Source organism: Pteropus vampyrus, unplaced genomic scaffold, assembly GCF_000151845.1.
Source record: "Pteropus vampyrus isolate Shadow unplaced genomic scaffold, Pvam_2.0 Scaffold87, whole genome shotgun sequence".
In the NCBI taxonomy this organism is placed as follows: domain Eukaryota; kingdom Metazoa; phylum Chordata; class Mammalia; order Chiroptera; family Pteropodidae; genus Pteropus; species Pteropus vampyrus.
The window spans coordinates 2789106-2794783 of record NW_011888868.1 but is presented as its reverse complement, the minus strand read 5'-3'; positions in this window follow the sequence as shown (position 1 = coordinate 2794783).

Genomic DNA, 5678 nt, shown 5'->3' with positions numbered 1-5678 from the left:
TTTGTAGTGGGGAAACCTTAATACTTGTAGCTGAGCTTCCTGCCTTCACCTCTGCCTTACTGTCACTATTCCCTATTCCATCATCTTGAATTTTAACAATTATCCATATATAGAATTATTGTTTGTGTTTGTCTATATATGTATGTATTTATTTATCTTTTACTAACTCTTTGTTTTTTTCTCATTGTGCTCTAAGTTCCATTAAAGCAAAGCCTTTGATAGTTGTTCGCTTGTATCTTCAGGACCTGAAACAGCATTTGACATTTAATAAATGCCCAGTTCAATTTGTTCATGGAGGGAAGATCTTTTAGGTTATTTATGACAACTTCTTTTTTTTTTTCTTTAATAGATGAAGAAACTGTATCTCTTGAACATTTCCCCTTACTGTGGTTTTCCCAGTCATCTACAGATGGTTTCCAATACTCTAATTCAATTTTTTTTCTAATCTTCAAGAAAAATTGCCTGCTATACAGCCACTTCTTTCATAATAGTCTCCGCATTAAAGCCAGAGTTATGTTTCAACAACATACCACTAAGTATATAACTGCAGTACTTATTTTATGAAAGAGACGATCTGTGTTTCCTTTAAATAAAGATAATAAAAGCCAAATACCTCTGTAGCATGTAAAGTTATTCTCAAAGTTCCACAACCTCAATTTCCAGTTCATTTCTTGCTTCACCTCCTTTACACAGTGTGTTCAGTGTTTTATTCACAGCTTTCATTGACAATCAGATCACTCTTTGGTTGTCTTACACACTTTGGACACTTCTTCCCCATTTGATGACTCCATTCTTCAGGCTGACTCAGTTCAAATATAATAAGCTCTGAGAAACTTTTCTTAATTTCTCATTTAGAATTAGCTACTCCCTCAACTTTTACTACTAAATGTATTTATTTTTGAAAAATAAATATTTTCTTGTACAATTGGAAGCAAAGCATTTCATAAATAATTCTAAGTGAAGAACCCCCTAGACAGAGACTTTCAAAGCCATGGCACCCCAATAATTCTTGATTCCTAACCACTGGTTATAATCGTTTCTTTCTTTAAAACCCAGAATATCTGATTACCTCTTTTATGACTTTCTTCATATTGTCTTATCTAGTTTTTCCCCTTTAATCTGTGATGGCTTTTGAATATTTTGAATTACAAGGTGCAGCAGTAGTGATATTCAGATATTTCCAGGCATAGTCATAAAGCAGCTGCTGCTTCTACCGTGAACTCTTTTAATCTTCATCTATCAAATAAAAAGGATTGACTGCCATACTGGAGAGACAATGTGGGGATGAAGAGAAGTCCAGCTGAGTTCAGCCGTCTAGCTGTAACCACCTAGGCAATAAGCCTGAGTGAAAAGCTGTCTTCAATGCTCCACACTGGCCTGGTTGCCACCTGACAGCCACTAAGTTTGTCCGATTGATGCCATAATTAGAAGAACCCCCCCCACACACACACACACTTGAATACTACCCATATTATTGACCAATAGAATAATGAGGTATAATAATATTAATTATTTTTAAGTAATTTAGTTATTAGTCTTTTTCTGATTAGTTGCTCAGAACAATTCTCATTTTATAGTAAATAAAGTAGGTGTTGAGCAATTGCCTAAGGTTATACAACCAGTTAGTGACCAAATAAACTTAAAGCTTCCTCTTTTGTTTCCAAATTCTGTGTACTCTCTATACTTTGCTGCATCCACAGTAAGCATTTGCTTAAATTTGCCTAAATTATAAGCAAATAGAGGGATATTACACTCAAAGTACTAGGTATAAATATAGACAGAGTTGCCAGATTTAGCAAATGTAAACACAGATGTCCAGTCAAATTTGAATTTAAGATAAAAAAAAAAATTAGCACAAACATGTCCCATGAAATATTTGAACTTTCTTATGCTAAACAAAAATTGGTTATTTTTCTGATTCGAACTTAATTGTGTATCCTGCATTTCATCTAGCACCTAAACATAGAGAAAATGCTTAGTTGTATGGCTTTGGAAAGGATGCTTGAGTTCTAAAACTCAATTATCTAATCTCTAAAATGAGGGCAATATTATTTACCAATAGGAGAATTAAGGAGATAAAGTGAGATAGTACTTAGAAGAATTCCTAACTTTATATCCATCATGCTTTTGATGTTCAGGAAATGTGAGTTCCACTTTAAATAATCTCATTCTGATTCTGTATATTAACTTCTTTTCTGCATATTAGAGCCTCATAAATCTGCTTTATTCTTTTTGTTTTTTAATTCCATGACCATCCCATTCAGAAATAAATAATTATATTTCAGCGCTTGCTAAAAGATTGCATTATAGTTTCTAAAATTACATAAAATTATTCATATATGTGTACACTCAATTTTATGTAATGCGATTTAATCTGAATCTTTTGAATTAGTCCTTGCCATTATCAACATTTTGACATGAGAAAACAGAGACTGATTGAAAGCTAAACTACTTGATATGACCACTCAGTTAGTAAACACACTTTGAGAAAGAAAGGAAAAAAAAACAGAACCTTTGAAAACTCAAGAAAAACCAAAAAACAAAAGCCCAACCTTAAAATGCCGCCTTCCAATTGGAAAAAACAACCTTTTTTTTATTTCTTTTTCTCTAAAGAACTCCTATGAGTACACAACTTTCAAATGTATTACTAAAGAAGTATTTTCTGATTGTATTCTATTCTTCAAGACATAATAGGGCAAAAGTCACAGATTCATAATGTCACCTCAAAAATTTGTCTCATACAGATAAAAGATGAAACATTTAATGCTATTTTTCAATAAGAAAACCAACCACTTGAACCAAATATGTTTCTTGTCCACATAGACATTTGAACAATAAAAATATTTTTAGGGCATAAGTCAGGTTCTTCTTTGCTCACTCAAAATGACAGCTAGTATATCTCACTTAATTGTAGGCTTTTGAAGACCCATCTACCAGCATTTAATAAACAACCAACGAGAGATATATAGTGCAATTTAACAATACATAAAATCAGAGCTTTAGACTTGACAGGAACTGGAAATAGCATCTAGCTCAGACCCTCATTTTATAGATAATAAAACTGAATCACATAGAAGTTAGATTAACCAATATCACCCAGCTTATTAGAGTCAAAGCAAACCAATATAATGAATATTTATTGATAATTGATACATGATTAAACCAGTGTTAGCAACGAATCTTGGTGGCCTGGTTTTCTCAGACCTTTTGTTAAGAAGCTTATAGTTTTCATGAACCATACATTCAGTAAAGTATTACATAAAATGAGTATGTTATCATTTGATTATAAGCCTGAAGAAATAGTTTCACATATTATCTATTTACTCGTCCCTCCAAAATTCATAACTCCAGAATACCGTTATGAGTTTCTGACTCATAGATTTTACTCTGAATTTGACATTTCCACTTTAATGTGCCACAAGTATTTCAAATAAGTATGCTCAAAATTCAGCTCATAATCTCACCCTTATATTTAGCTTTTCCACTACAAATACACACAAGAGTATCTTTGCTTTCCTTTCCTAGGGCACTTGGACACAAAATATAATAAGTTTGGATTAACTAAGATAGCATTTTCAACCTGGGGTATATGCTGAGTTGGTTTTGTTTATTTGTTTGTTTGTTTGTTTGTAGTTTGAAGCCTCAACTTACCTAGTAACTAAATAGTTTTAGAGATAACAGCTCTGCTCTTTTTCTTGCATATTTACATGTTTCCCCCCCTGTTTTCAGTGAATCTTAATCTTTCCAAATGGATGCTCATAAGAGCAATTAGAAGCAGTTTCATAGTTCCAGAGAAGAGAAGAAAAGCAGAAAAGGTCTAAGAACACCAAAGAAAAGGCGTAGAATCCTACTTAATCAGGTGTTAGTTGTTTGCCTTCTTTCTGTAGTTTTTTGAGTTGCCTTTTCTCAGATTAATATTTGCTTCACTCCAGTGTCTTATTCCCAGGTGCTGTAAAGAAAAAACAGAATTCTCACTAGGAAAAAAGTTTCTTCAAATAAGATAACTGCCCTCGTTGCCAAAGTGCTTGCAGTTACTATAGAAGAAGATCATCACCCTCATTTACTCAGTGAATAAAAAAAATGAGCCTCCTACTATTATTATTTCTCTAACGAAGTAATTGTGTTGTCTAAAAACTCTAGAGGAAGGTAAGTTTGGGATTAAAATGCTACTTTTAGGAAATTGGTATCTTGGCCTAGTATAGTATTGAAACAAAATATGTATTATTATATTGAGTTTCTAATGTTTACTTGATACTTTATATAGATTTTACATTTTGTTTACCCTCATAATGCCACCCGTGTGAGAGGGACATATTATCTCCTCAGATGAGGAGGTAATGAAATGAATAACCCCCAAATTACCCAGCCAATAAATTGCAGTAGGAACCTAATTCAGGTTTGTCTCATCTCAGGGCTACAGTTGACAGTGGCTTCACTAAAAAGGTATAGATATTATGTTTCTAGGGTTATAAAAAAGTAGATACCAACTCCAGGTGAGTTAACACCCTTTACTTTAAACTAAATTTGGTAAAAGTGCAAAGCTAGATGCTAGAGGAAGGATTATTAAGGCAAAGCACTTAATCGAACAGGCAATTAAAAAAATATAATCTTGCAAACCAACACGAGGTGTGTTTTATGAGGGAGAGTATACCTGGGAAATCCATTGTTTTGAAAAATTCTTAAGGAAAAAGACTGACAATTTTACTCTTTGGAAATTCCATGCACCAGTAGTATCTGGTCTTAGAACCATTCTTCTTAGGATTAAAAAGTCAGAAACTGTCAAAGGAACTATTATACACTCTAATAAAATTGCATCTTTTCAACATAAGAAAATAAATATGGCCATATATAAACTAATCTGAAAGACATGTTTAGAATTATACAATCTTACAATCAGGAGATAAATACAGGTACTTGTGAACTTTGATTCACCATAGGGACTTGCACTACAATACGTCATAAGGTGTAATCTAGTCTAAGCTAAAACATGTTTGACATCGGATATACTCACTAACTCAAAAAACAGAGTTTTCTAATATAAGACAATTGAATTTCCAGAATAATTTTCTATATTAACTCATATATATTCATTACATTTTTCCATTGTTTCAAGTTTTTCCTTCTGAGTCTAGAGATATCTATAGTTTTTAAACTGTTTTAAACTGTTTTAGTACTTCGAAAATATTTTTTTTTTAAATAGATAACTTTTTAAAAACTGTCTGTTGGTCTTAGCTTGAGAAACACTAAATAAAGGGAACTAAGACAAGTGCAGAAATGCACAATTAAAAAAAAGGTCATAGATGATTCTGAGACCAAGTTGGTTTGAAGTATTAATTTTGGTCCTCTTTCTGTGCCTCACTCAGTCTCTGTGAAGAACACTCTTTCTTGATTTGATCTTCTCATCACCGTGAAACAAGAGGGCTTATTCTGCTGTTTGGGGTTATGATATGAACTGTCAATTAAAAATTGTTTTGCTGCTACATATAAAGGAAGGAAAGATATAGTAATTAAATAAACACAGGCCCACTAAAGACACGGAACCATTAAAAATAAAAGTTTGTATAAGTCTACTAGGCAAAGAATTCCATCCAATTGTATACTGGTTGGGGACAAGAACAACATAAAATGAAGAGTGGAAAAGAGGTAATAAATACAACAACATTTTCATATGCAAATAT